Source organism: Pinus tabuliformis, chromosome J (genome assembly GCF_031772625.1).
Source record: "Pinus tabuliformis cultivar Carrire ecotype Pingquan chromosome J, CPIR1, whole genome shotgun sequence".
Classification (NCBI taxonomy): Eukaryota; Viridiplantae; Streptophyta; class Pinopsida; order Pinales; family Pinaceae; genus Pinus; species Pinus tabuliformis.
The window spans coordinates 537,081,975-537,096,028 of NC_142295.1; the positions used below are offsets into that span (position 1 = coordinate 537,081,975).

The 14,054-nt window shown below is 36.7% G+C and overlaps 1 protein-coding gene across 2 annotated transcripts in view; it reads left to right on the top strand.

Moving 5' to 3' along the window:
• The window catches only part of LOC149228129 (DHHA1 domain protein), a 377,957-nt gene that overhangs the window by 71,650 nt on the left and 292,253 nt on the right, over nt 1-14,054 (top strand). The window lies entirely within an intron of this gene.

The window sequence follows — 14,054 nt, forward strand, 5'->3', positions numbered from 1 at the left end:
TGGTAGCAATGGAGATCTAACCTTTCTATGTTCTAGTCTCTCAGACTGCTACCTACACTGCAAGTGCAGGAACTCATGGCAGCCTATCACTTGATACTCATTATGGTGCAACCAACTTCTTGGGTAATTTGTGATTTCATTCAATTATGTTTGATTCTAACTCTTTGAATGTATTGGAGGCCATTGAATGAATTTTTTCCAGTGTGATGGCATATTGAAGTATATTTGTTTTTGAATTATTTCACTCAAGGTGCACATTTGTTTCTCACATCTCTTCTGATTTTGTTGCTACATCTCTTAGAAATCTAATTTCAACCATTATAAATTTCATTCTCAAGAACTACTTCACTTTTGGTTGCTTATCGGTAAGTCAAAACTTACTCAAAAGTGAAGCTTTGTCGTATGCTATTCAAATTGAAGTTTTAGACAGGAATATTATTTGGATAATAGCCTACATCATATAGGGACACCACCCATAGACTGTAAACATCAGTCCAAATGGAGATACTTTCAACTGTGATATGGTTGATTGTCTAAAAGTTTCATGCAGGTTTTCAATACATATTTGCATGATAACAATACCCCAAGGTGTAACAAAAGATGTCTTGTGCTTATCATCACTTTTTACTATAACTTGGTTGTAACTAGAGAATCCATCAAGGAATAACATCGTTGCATCCTCAATGATTCTTTGCAACAGAAGTTCCATGTTTGGGAGTGGGTAATTATCCTTAATAGATGACATGATCAAACTCTCCGAAGTCAACACATAACTTGATCTCACTTGATTTCTTCCTGACCACCACCAAGTTGGATAGCTATGTGGAATATCTCATAGGCGCAATATGTTGTATTTCCACGACCTTGGTGTCTGGGATAGAATCTTAAATCACTAACGCTACCAAACCAAGAATCACAACGAAACTACTTTGCACAACGGAATATAAACAACAATAAATCTACTAGTGCACAAAATATAGCAACTGTTTACAATTTTCAACCCAACTTCATTATATTTATCAAATTGAATAATACAACAATCTAGGGCTCCTGTACCAGGGATAATGGCACTCATACATCCACTAGTACAACAATACAAAATTGGGGCTTGATGTCAATCCATCGACAACCAATTTACCCTCAACAAGATACTTTGACCATTTGGCTGTCGCATGCTCCCTCAGTTCCTCTCGACCATACGCTATACCTGCTCAGTCCTTCAGCACTCGATTTACAACACTGCCTCTATCAACGATCCAAGTCCATCTGACCATTGAATCTCGACTGTCCAATCTCCTCACTAGTTGTGCCTTAGTCCATCAAGGTCACAACACATTGAGACTCCTGTTGAGTTGTTCGCAATTCCGTTTGTGAACAACTCTCAATCTGCCCACTGCTGCTCCTCAGCTACTCAGGGACTTCAGCCCACTATGGTTTTCCTGTGCTGTTCTTATGAAGACCAACATAGGGCACGAAGGGTTGCCACCTATCACTGCAAGAAGTCCATCTCCCACAATGAACACGGGCTAGGAAGACTACCCATCATCTGCTGTAGAAGTCCTTCTCCACACAAAAGTCTAGGGCTGCTCAACTGCTCCTATGGCTGATCAAACCTTGAGCTCAACTTCTGCGACTCTAGCAACCACCTAAGTCCATGAAGGTGGTGCACAACGGGCTCCAACTTGGGCACTATCACGCTGCCCTCCAGCAAACCATAAATGCCCAATCTACTGTCCACACTTGGCCCACATTCACGCTGTCCTCCAACAGACCACGAGTGACCAATCCTGTTGTAGCATCTGCTCCTAGTTAGGGCATCCAATCATCTAGAAAACCCCTCCTCTTGGCTTCCAACAGACTCCTCAATTTTTCCTCTCCTAGGACACTCATCCTCTAGCATCCAATCATCAATCAAGAGTCCATCTGCAACTCACTGTTGCTGTCCTCTTGCCTTGGGTTATGTGCATACTTCTAAGCTCTGGTTAGGGCATCCAACAACAGCCCTAAAACCCTGCTTCAAGACTGCGGTTCCCTTCCTCAACAAGTTTGGTTCACTCGCTGTCACTTCCAGCCCTCTTAATGCATTAGTTTAGCCTTGGGTTCCTCCACAAGGCACCTTACTGCCTGCGGCTAAGCTACAACAAGAAATCTGAACCTTCTAGCAAGGGTATCCACCCTCCATTCCACTTCGCTGCTCACTGTACCCCTACGACATGCATTAGACTGCGTCTAGGGGAGAATGGCTCTAAACTAGGCCTCTCAGCCGTCAACAATCCTCCACACAATACGTTGCTACAACAAGTCCATGCAGTCCTTGGACAGAGGTACAACTACACTTAATTAAGCACAAAAAATACTCCAAACCTACCTCTTTAGCTGCAGCCTTATCTGGCAATGGAGTCACCGTAATTCTGCTCACAAACCTGACCTTAAGTCACCTTACTGGCTGCCTTGCGCTGTGGCTTGTTCCACAAAATATCTACTCCAAAAACACAGAGAACCCCTCACAAAAAACTCGGTTGCACTGTCTCCTTTCTCTTGCCTCAGAACCGCACTAAATCGCAGAGGTATGTTGATGTGAATGCTCCCTTGGATGTGTTCATGATCTCACACAAGCCCTTTATTTATATCTTTCTCAAGGGCTCCAACGAAGTCTCTCCATGGGCTTGTACAACTGTCATTAGGCTTCTAAACACTAGGTCGACTTGACCAACACATGCGCAAACCCAACCATGACCTTCAAAAATTAATATCTCAAGACTGACAACTTGGATTTCGATGATTTTTGATGCGTCTGGTTGCTCTCGGAGTCCTCTATCATCTCCATCCATCACATGTCAAAATCGCGTCACGGTTTTGGCCCAAACATCGATGGGTGCAAAACCCCAAGATTGGGTTTCAAGCCCACAAGGCCACTTATGGAGCTCCTTCCTCCAAACCTTCGATCCTCAAGGCTTGGAGTGCCTCTCAAGCTACAAAAATCAACACTCCCTCTTAGTGATGGAAGTACTTCCAAGAATAGGAAGTAACCATCATCATCCGGCGACATTAGCCCAATTGGTGTCTATCACTGCAACATACTCTATGAATGAACCCAACAACCTCGGTAGTGCCTTTGCCTCATCACTTCTGAACTTGAAGATCCCAAACCTCCATAGGGCTGCTCCCTCTGAGGCTAGACTCCCTCTTAGCCTACATAATCTCCACTGGCTCAGTCCTGCAAGCACTCATCCTCCTCGATCAAATACTATACATGCAAATCCCTCCAATCTTGGATATGCAACATCACGATCCGATGAAGACTCTAGCTTGCCAATCTCCAGTCCATCACATGAAGCCATCACGATCATCTTAATCTAATCCATGCCAAAGCAATCTTCGAGCTGTCCCAACCATCCATGACAAGACATAGGAAGTCCACGATCTGCGACCCACCACACAACATATTGAAGTGCACCAGGTTCACCACTGATCTGTTGATTTGGGGTAGCATCGGATGTGCTCTAGCCATGAAAATTGGTGGAGAGGCTAAAGCACATGAGATCTCCAAGACCCAAAAATGGTTTGGGTAGATTCTATCCGGTGAAGGAGATATTAAAATAATTAATATTTTTATTAAAATAATTAATATTTTTAATGGAGTTCCTAAGTCTAAACTTAGGAAAAATAAAATATTAATGGGTATTAATATAAAACTGGGTTAGAAGGTTTTAAATGACATGGATCAAGCCCAATCTAATCTCAGCCATTGATTAGAGATGTAATCTCAGCCATTGAAGGACCTGTTGTTGCACACATTGTCACGACAACGCTCAGAACGGGGGCTGTCACCCTGATCCCTGATCTCTCCGTTCAAGCCTGTCTCCCGCGGCTAAGGGGGGTAGACCCTATGGGATAAATGAATGAGCAACTGGGGACCAGTTGGGTTGGGAGACACGAGGGGAAACAAGCACTTAATTGATTTTATTAAGTTAATGGACCAGTGCCTTATGGAGTTAATGATTAAATGATTATTTATTAGATGTTGCAAAAGATATGAACTTTGTAAAACAATCATTTATTATCAAACCCAAGCAATGCAAGATATCCAGTAAATTCACAATGCTTTAACGATGATCAACAATTAAACTTCAAGAAAAATTAAATGCTGATTAGTTAACACTTTCACATAGCTAACTTTAACTAAACGTTTAAGTGCATTTAGCTATAGAGAAATGGAACATAAATACTGCAAAAGTAGCCAAAAATGAAATTTTCAAATTTTTGTTAAGCCTTCTCAAAATATTTTAATTTTTAAATATTTTTTTATGATTCTAAGCTAAAAAATCAAAATAGAACAAAATTGAAATCCTAAATGAAAATCTGATCTAAAACCATAAAATAATTATATATATATATATATTTTAATAAAATTTTAAATCTAAAATTTAAACAAAACTAAAATCCTAACTAAAGGCTAACAAAAAAAAAAAGAAAAGAACTTTTTATCTTTTATGAATTTTTTTATTTTTTACTTGATTTTTGATATATAAAACTAAACTAAACTAAAAAATCAAAATTAAAATCTAAAACTTTTTATGATATATATATATATATATATATATTTTAATCAAAATTTAAATTTAAATAAAAAAATGAACCAAAACATTAAAACTAATTTTTTTAATTTTTTTTTGTTTAATTTTTAATTTTTATATTTTTTGAATTTTCATATCTATATATAAATATATATATATATATATATATATATATATATATTTAACTTATGATATAAAGTTCCAAGTTTAAAATTAACATAGAGCAAAACTAAAATCTAATTCTAAACTAAAACTTAGATTAATAAAATCAAAATCTGATTTAATCTAACCTAATTAAAAAAAAAACCTAATAGAAACTTTTTTTTATGTTTTCTTTATATATATTTTTAATTTCTTTATGAAATTCTAAGCTTAGAATCGAACAAAATTTAAAATCTAAATAAAAAAACTAACACCTAATCTACATACACGTATAATGAAAATGAAAGTCGATTATTATTAAATTTAAATCCTAAATTAAATAAAACTAAGCTAAGATCTAAAAATCAAACAACAACAAAAATCTAAAACAGCCTAACGCTAAACCACATACGCACAAAAAAAAAATCACATTTACACTTTTGATTCGCTGGGCAGGTACGCGGAAGAGGTTTCGACGGCAACACAGGAGAACTCGACGGAGGTGAGGGCAACGAGGAGGATTTGCAGATTTCCTTGCTTGCTGTAGGTCGAATGCTGAAGAGAAATCGTGATTAGAGGGGCTCGCCAGCACGCAGGAAGGGACATGGATGGGTGAAGAGCTGAATGCTTGTTTGCAGGTGTGTGGAGCGTATAACTGGAATGGAGCAGCATAAATTCAGCTTTTGGAGTGGCAGCAGCGTTGACAACAATGTGTATATGCTGTAAAGAAGGAGAAATGGACGGTCCTGGCAGCACGCAGGTACACACAGGTCGAGAGAAATCAGAACGGAATAGCTGTGTGGTTGATGAAGAGGAAAAGGGCCAGCAATGGGTGAGGGTACCATGAGAGAAAGCTGCAGGGTTGACTGCGTTGAGGAAGCAGCGTGAAAATAGCAATGTGATGCACCATGGGCAGAAATGATATGGCTGCGTGGAATGGAACAAAAAAAGTGAGTCTGTGGATTTTTTGCATGTAAGGGAGCAGAGTTCCGGTGGAGAAAACTGTCACTATTATGCGGGTTTGGCATGAATGGATCTCTGAGGTTGATAGCTGACTGCAGCTGATTGAGAGTTGTGTGGTGGCTGAAACAAATTTCGAAATCTTTCTGCGAAAAAAAAACCCTCCAGGGAGCAGCAGAAAACCCTTGAATTTCTTAAGAAATTGTAAGAAATTTAAATCAATCCGCTTCAGATTGTCTGATGGAAACATTGAAAAACTTTCAAAATCTATACCTGCACCCTGCAATGGCAAAACAGAAAACCCAGAAGTCAAATGTGCCAAAAACAAAACTGAAAACCATAAAACCAGCTAAAAATTTATAATATTTATAGATTTTCGACTCTTAAGCAGCCAGATTTGTCAATAATCCACAGTAATATTTTCAGAATTTAAATTTAATGTGAGATACTTCAGAAAACCCTGCATGCATTCATAAAAAACTTCAGATGATAAGCCCGGGATTAAAACTATCTGGGCTCTTTCAGAAAACGCAATCCGGGAGTTGGTTGGTTCAGCCGAGAACTTCCCCTAATGCCCGGTGAACTGAAAACTAAGATTTCCTGCACAGCTTAAACCAACCATTAACATAGAGGGAGAAAATAATAGTGAAATCCAGATCAAATGGAGATACCTGCAATTATATTTCAGATACTAAACTATCATTCAAACCCCAAAGATCAGACAAGATACCTGTGCCTAAATCAATCTTCATCAAGCTATTATCAATGGCTGAAAATAAAATTATGCAGAAAAATAAATCATCTTACAACACTTCCAGAAGAGTAACACCAACAAGATTTTTAACCCCAAAGTCTTTCTTTATTGCACAAAAAATGACTACAAGAGAGCTTTCTTTAGCACCAGACTCTCAGATCAAATCTGATCTCAAATGACCCCTAGCACCCTATTTAAAGGAAAAATTCCCAACGGCTAATTCGAGTGATCCATGTCAAAATGATCTCGACCGTCGATGAGGATCAAGATATCTTTTAATCTCATCCGTCGAATTTTTAAATGCATTTTAATATATTAAAAATTGAAATTCTGCATTTATTTACTCAAAAAATTTGACTTATTATTATTTTATTTTTTAATTATTTTTAAATTTTTTAAGTTTATTATTATTTTATTTATTTATTTATAATTATATATATATATATATATATATATATTTTTTTTTTTTTTTTAGTTAATTAATTTTTTTTTTAATTATTTATATCTTTTATTTTTTTATTTATTTTTAAATGGATCCTTGAACTTAGCCTTTGGAAAAATCACCTAGGACCTAGGACTTAGGACTTAGGACCTATGAGGGGATTAAAACATTTCCTAACCCTCAAGACACTTTACATCAAGACTTTTACAATTTTACATCCGAAGGGGGAAAACCCATTTGACATAGACCCTCATAGATCACCCAGTTCTGCGACCAATTATAATCTAGCAGATCAACGCACTAGGATTCCCCTAAAATTCTAATGACAAAATTCATTCTGGCTTTGGGGTTAGGCTGAAGGAAAACTCCGCCGATCATGGATTGGTGAGACAAAAAACTTTTCGGAACGTAGATTATCACTAGAAAATTAGGTCCACCTAGGCAATTTTCATACATGACTCAGCTCTGCTAAGATTATTTACAATTCACAGATGTAGACTGGGTGTACAACATATTATGATAAGGCTGATGATGATAGGCACGGACATGTTGCTCAAGCGCTATCCCTTTTGCGAAAAAGGGGGTGTACTGCTAATGAGTAGTTGACACATAGTGGTCAACATCTGGCTCCACTTGGGGACACGTTGCTGCACTGCAGGAATGTGAGAATCCAGAATCTGCATCCACGCAATACACAATAAAACATAAGTAGTGTCCATCCAAAAATCATCATATAACATTAAGCACATGAAAGATATAAGCTCTTCATTTATTAACTATCTGGAAAAGTAAATCTAATCCTAAAACAGAAATGAAATGCTGAAATGACAAGGAGTAGGGTTAGAAATACAATACAAAGGATGCCCCATGGCATCAGATGTGTTCAATATAGTGTATACTGAGCATTTGCCTGCTTTCAGGCAAATCTGTCGGCTGCTTGTCGGATGTGCCATGTCCAATTCTACATATGGTAGGACTTTTTCCTATCCGAAAATCAAGCTGCTCGCGGCCGTCTGATGCATCAAATCTTCTTCTCATTTTCTTCCTCTTGCGCTTTTTCTTCCTGGTAGGCTGTATTATTGATGACGTGGAACTTTTTGCTTCAAAGCTATCAGATGAAGTATGTAAGATATGCGTGACATGTCTTTCTTCATCCTGCATCTGCCCTGTCAAAGATGATGGACCAATCTCACAGGTGTCATGAGTTATAACTTGATCTTCAATGACTAGTGGATTAACCATGTGAGCATCAACCTGATTATTAATTTCCCTTTTATCCAGGTCATCTTTAATTATCCACTTTTCAATGGAACATAGGACCTCATAATATGATGGAGCTTGCTGTAACAGATAAGGGGGCTCCTGATCTATTGACGTTCTCTGGTTTCTCTCATCCTCTGACCATTGTTGAAACTTCTGAACCTGTATTTTAATGGCATCTATCTGACTAGAGTGTTCAACCTTTATAGCACTGATTTGCCTGGCATGGTCTTCTTCCATATCTTTTATTACTTTATTGTTCTTTTCCTTTATGTTCATCAAGCAATACTGCATAGAGTTTATTTCTTCCTTATGATTTGCTTGCATGGTAGCCAACTGATTATTATGATCGAATGTCATGATAGTCATTTCTTCATCCATAGTTAATAACTTGTTTTGCATAGAATTAATTTCCCTATCATGATTAGCTTTCATGGTCGTCATATTTTCCTCTAAGCCTGACATCTTGCTTTGCATAAAACTAATTTCTGTGTCATGATTAATCTTCATGGCCTCAATTTCCTTAGTATGCTGATTTTGCATGATCTCCATCTCCCTATTACGTTTTTCCAGGTGGGTGCATAAAGTTCTCACATCATTGGCATAATTAGTTTGATTGATCTCCATATTTTTTACCAGCAGCATTAGTTCTTGTATAATTTGCCTTTGATCTTCCTTTTCATTGTCATTTGTCCCTGCGTTTCCACTATCATGGATTTGATCTGCAATGGTACAGGTGGATGGCACATTCTGATATGAAGAATTGTCTTGGAATCTTTCACTGACAGCTGAACTTTTCATAAGATTACTTTAATTTTTTTGCACAATTTTAGGGGCACAAGGCAAGCTATTTGGATTACCATATCTATCTTTAAAAGCATTGACAATGTCTTGTACAGAAGTGAAACAATCCTTAGGACAATTGTTAAACCAATTCAAAGCATCACCCTCTAAAGAAAAGACAAAAAGACGCATTTTGACATCTTCATGATTATACTGAGGGGGTCTACAATATATGATCATTATACGAGTAAACAAGCCTAAATGTCTTTTAACAGCGACTGAATCACCACTTGAGAACAAAGGTAATTTAGAAATGGCTACTTCCGGAATATCATGGAGATCATCAGTAAAATGACATGGTTTAAATGAATAATCCATGATGAATAACAAGGGACCAAATGGATGATAGAAAGAGATCTCTGCTCAAGAAAATCAAGAGATGAAAGAAGTGGAGTCGCCACTAGAACAATGAATCTAATTCTAGGATCCAAAAAGCAATCAACATGCAGATATGAGGGAGGCTTCTTGCCTGGGAAAAATAAAAGAAATGGAATGGAGTCGCCACCCAAACAAGAAACGAACTGAAGAGAAGTTGCTGATATGACGAAAGATAAGGTGAAAAGATCCAAATGATGCCAAAAAACGCTGAATTTGCCAGCTCAAATGAGAGATGAGAAAGATGAAAGATGATTGTCGAATAAACCAAGGACAGAAAAAATTCTGTCCCCGGCAATGGCGCCAAAAAATGTTGGCGTTGCCGGCTCAAAAGAATGATAGAAAGATGAGCGATGAATGATGAAAAGTTGTTGAAACACAGAGAATAAAGTATCCCCGACAGCGGCACCAAAAAATGTTGTCGCACAGATTGTCACGACAACGCTTAGACCGGGGGCTGTCACCCTGATCCCCGATCTCTCCGTTCAAGCCTGTCTCCCGCGGCTAAGGGGGTTAGACCCTATGGGATAAATGAATGACCAACTGGGGACCAGTTGGGTTGGGAGACACGAGGGGAAACAAGCACTTAATTGATTTTATTAAGTTAATGGACCACTGCCTTATGGAGTTAATTATTAAATGATTATTTATTAGATGTTGCAAATGATATGAACTTTGTAAAACAATCATTTATCATCAAACCCAAGCAATGCAAGATATCCAGTAAATTCATAATGCTTTAACGATGATCCAGCAATTAAACTTCAAGAAAAATTAAATGCTGATCAGTTACCACTTTCACATAGCTAACTTTAACTAAACATTTAAGTGCATTTAGCTATAGAGAAATGGAACAGAAATACTGCAAAAGTCACCAAAAATGAAATTTTCAATTTTTTGTTAAGCCTTCTCAAAATATTTTAATTTTTAAATATTTTTTTATGATTCTAAGCTAAAAAATCAAAATAGAACAAAATTGAAATCCTAAATTAAAATCTGATCTAAAACCATAAAATAATATATATATATATATATATATATATATTTTTAATAAAATTTTAAATCTAAAATTTAAACAAAACTAAAATCCTAACTAAAGGCTAACAAAAAAAAGAAGAACTTTTTATCTGATATGAATTGTTTATTTTTTATTTGATTTTTGATATATAAAACTAAACTAAACTAAAAAATCAAAATTAAAATCTAATTTTTTTTTTTTTAATATATCAAAATTTAAATTTAAATAAAAAAATGAACCAAAACATTAAAACTAAAATCTCTTTCTTTTTTTTAATATATATATATATAAAACTTTTTATTATGATATAAAGTTCCAAGTTTAAAATTAACATAGAACAAAACTAAAATCTAATTCTAAACTAAAACTTAGATTAATAAAATCAAAATCTGGTTTAATCTAACCTAATAAAAAAAAACCTAATAGAAACTTTTTTTATGTTTTCTTTATATATATATTTTTAATTTCTTTATGAAATTCTAGGCTTAGAATCAAACAAAATTTAAAATCTAAATAAAAAAACTAACACCTAATCTACATACACGTATAATGAAAATGAAAGTCGATTATTATTAAATTTAAATCCTAAATTAAATAAAACTAAGCTAAGATCTAAAAATCAAACAACAACAAAAATCTAAAACAACCTAACGCTAAACCACATACACACAAAAAAAAATCACATTTACGCTTTTGATTTGCTGGGCAGGTACGCAGAAGAGGTTTCGACGGCAGCACAGGAGAACTCGACGGAGGTGAGGGCAGCGAGGAGGATTTGCAGATTTCCTTGCTTGCTGCAGGTCGAATGATGAAGAGAAATTGTGATTAGAGGGGTTGGCCAACACGCAGGAAGGGACACGGATGGGTGAAGAGCTGAATTCTTGTTTGCAGGTGCGTGGAGCGTATAACTGGAATGGAGCAGCATAAATTCAGCTTTTGGAGTGGCAGTAGCGTTGACAACAACATGTATATGCTGTAAAGAAGGAGAAATGGACGGTCTTGGCAACACGCAGGTACACACAGGTCGAGAGAAATCAGAATGGAATAGCTTTGTGGTTGATGAAGAGGAAAAGGGCCAGCAATGGGTGAGGGTACCACGAGAGAAAGCCGCAGGGATGACTGCATTGAGGAAGCAGCGTGAAAATAGCAATGTGATGCACCATGGGCAGAAATGATATGGCTGCGTGGAATGGAACAGAAAAAGTGAGTCTGTGGATTTTTTGTAGGTAAGGGAGCAGAGTTGCGGTGGAGAAAACTGTCACTATTATGCAGGTTTGGCGTGAATGGATCTCTGAGGCTGATAGCTGACTGCAGCTGATTGAGAGTTGTGTGGTGGTTGAAACAAATTTCGAAATCTTTCTGTGAAAAAAAAAACCCTCCAGGGAGCAGCAGAAAACCCTTGAATTTCTTAAGAAATTGTAAGAAATTTAAATCAATCCGCTTCAGATTGCCTGATGGAAACATTGAAAAACTTTCAAAATCTATACTTGCACCCTGCAATGGCAAAACAAAAAACCCAGAAGTCAAATGTGCCAGAAACAAAACTGAAAACCCTAAAACCAGCTAAAAATTTACAATATTTACAGATTTTCGACTCTTAAGCAGCCAGATTTGTCAATAATCCACAGTAATATTTTCAGAATTTAAATTTAATGTGAGATACTTCAGAAAACCCTTCATGCATTCATAAAAAATTTCAGATGATAAGCCCGGGATTAAAACTATCTGGGCTCTTTCAGAAAACGCAATCCGGGAGTTGGTTGGTTCAGCCAAGAACTTCCCCTAACGCCCGGTAAACTGAAAACTAAGATTTCCTGCACAGCTTAAAATCAACCATTAACATAGAGGGAGAAAATAATAGTGAAATCCAGATCAAATGGAGATACTTGCCATTATATTTCAGAACCTAAACTATCATTCAAACCCCAAAGATCAGACAAGATACCTGTGCCTAAATCAATCTTCATCAAGCTATTATCAATGGCTGAAAATAAATTTATGCAGAAAAATAAATCATCTTACAACACTTGCAGAAGAGTAACACCAACAAGATTTTTAACCCCAAAGTCTTTCTTTATTGCACAAAAAATGACTACAAGAGAGCTTTCTTTAGCACCAGACTCTCAGATCAAATCTGATCTCAAATGACCCCTAGCACCCTATTTAAAGGAAAAATTCCCAACGGATAATTCGAGTGATGCATGTCAAAATGATCTCCACTGTCGATAAGGATCAAGATATTTTTTAATCTCATCCGTCGATAAGGATGAAGATATTTTTTAATCTCATCCGTCGAATTTTTAAATGCATTTTAATATATTAAAAATTGAAATTCTGCATTTATTTACTCAAAAAATTTGACTTAATATTATTTTATTATTTTTAAAATTTTTATTTTATTTTATTTTTTAATTATTTTTAAATTTTTAAAGTTTATTATTATTTTTATTTATTTTTAATTTTATATATTATATATATATATATATATTTTTAATTGTTATTATTATTATTTTTTTTTAATTATTTATATCTTTTATTCTTTTATTGTTTTTTTTATTTTTATTTTTAAATGGATCCTCGAACTTAGCTTTTGGAAAAATCACCTAGGACCTAGGACTTAGGACTTAGGACCTATGAGGAGATTAAAACATTTCCTAACCCTCAAGACACTTTACATCATGACTTTTACAATTTTACATCTGAAGGGGGAAAACCCATTTGACATAGACCCTCATAGATCACCCAGTTTTGTGACCAACTATAGTCTAGCAGATCAACGCACTAGGATTCCCCTAAGATTCTAATGACAAAAGTCATTCCGGCTTTGGGGTTAGGCTGAAGGAAAACTCTGCCGATCATGGATCGGTGAGACAAAAAACCTTCCGGAACGTAGATTATCACTAGAAAATTAGGTCCACCTAGGCAATTTTCATACATGACTCAGCTCTGCTAAGAGTATTTACAATTCACACATGCAGACTGGGTGTACAACATAATATGATAAGGTTGATGATGATAGGCACGGACACATTGCTCAAGCGCTATCCCTTTTGCGAAAAAGGGGGTGTACTGCTAATGAGTAGTTGACACATAGTGGTCAACATGACCAATAGGAAAAGTATAAGAAGAGGCTTGAGGGTCAGTTGGAGAACACACCAGAGTGATCAGTCATTCGATTTTCTAGAGTGGGGTTTGCTAAGAGAAATCGAATTAGTGATCAGTTGCAGCGAGGGGCAGTGAGTACGAGGCAGAGATAGTGCCGAGAGACCAGTGCAGAGGCAGAGAGGCAGATGCAGATCCAGAGGGAGCCACACAGAGGTTAGCAAGGAGTGCGTAGAAGCTAGAAGGGCTTGCATCATACACGCAGAGGCTTCAGGAGTGACGCATATGGTCAGAGAGGCTGCACAGAGCCTCAGAAGGCTGACGTAGAGGGTTTCAGGCTGACACAGAGGCTAGGAGGGCTGGCACTCAACTTCAAATTGTGTTGGAGAGGGTTTCGTGGGGCAGACTTTTCGAATATCCTACTTCTGAATAGAGAGGTATTACTGTTGGATTATTTTCTCTGTCGGGTGAGCTAGTTTGGCACCTAGTTGTATTCTGAAAGACTGCATAATAATATAACCCTCAGAATTGCTGCACCGATTTTCCCAAGTTGGGTTTTTCTGGGGACGATTGTTCAAAAAT